Raw genomic sequence first — 769 nt, 5'->3', positions numbered from 1 at the left:
GTACAGTACAGTACAGCTCAAAACATACAATTGTTAAGGGGATTTAGACCAGAGAAAGACTTTCGTCTTGTTTACATCAGGGTCCCCCATTTCCAATTCATCATATCATTTAAGACCTATAAGACATATTTGACATACAGATGGCTTATTTACAATTTACATACAGGTGGTTTTTTACATACAGATTGCTTATTTACAATTTTCATTTTAGATTTCGTTCTAATACATCCTAACCGGACATTTAAGACATACCAAGTCTACAGATATACAGTTAGTAACAGAGTCTAAAATGCGAATATATACATAGGGGGGGGGGGGGGGGGGGGGGGGGGGGAAGCTGTCCATTGAATGACAGGTTGAGATTTGTACCATTACCGGGGCCAGTTTTGCAATGCTCTCCCCCGAAGGTGCTCTTTAAGAGAGGTTTTGAAGGTAAGTATAGTTTTACTTTCCTTTACAGTTGTGGGAAGAGCGTTCCACCTTGATGTGGCATAATTGCGAAATGTGTATTCCCCCTTTTTTGTGCCAAATCTGGGTTTCACATGATTTGTGGAGCTCCCTCTGATGTTATGATCATGGTATTCCTTGACCTTTGGGAAGAATTTTGACATGTACATAGGTACCATAGAGGTGTAGTGGATCTTGTAGACCAGGCCCATTGCAAGTAGCTGTACTCTGTCGTCTACTCTAAGCCATCCTAGGTTGTCAAAGTGGGCAGAGGTGAGGTGGGTTCTAGATGAAAGGTCAAGCAGTAGTCTGACCAGTTTAT

Source organism: Gymnodraco acuticeps, unplaced genomic scaffold (genome assembly GCF_902827175.1).
Source record: "Gymnodraco acuticeps unplaced genomic scaffold, fGymAcu1.1, whole genome shotgun sequence".
Lineage (NCBI taxonomy): Eukaryota > Metazoa > Chordata > Actinopteri > Perciformes > Bathydraconidae > Gymnodraco > Gymnodraco acuticeps.
Note: the sequence above shows the minus strand (reverse complement) of the source record.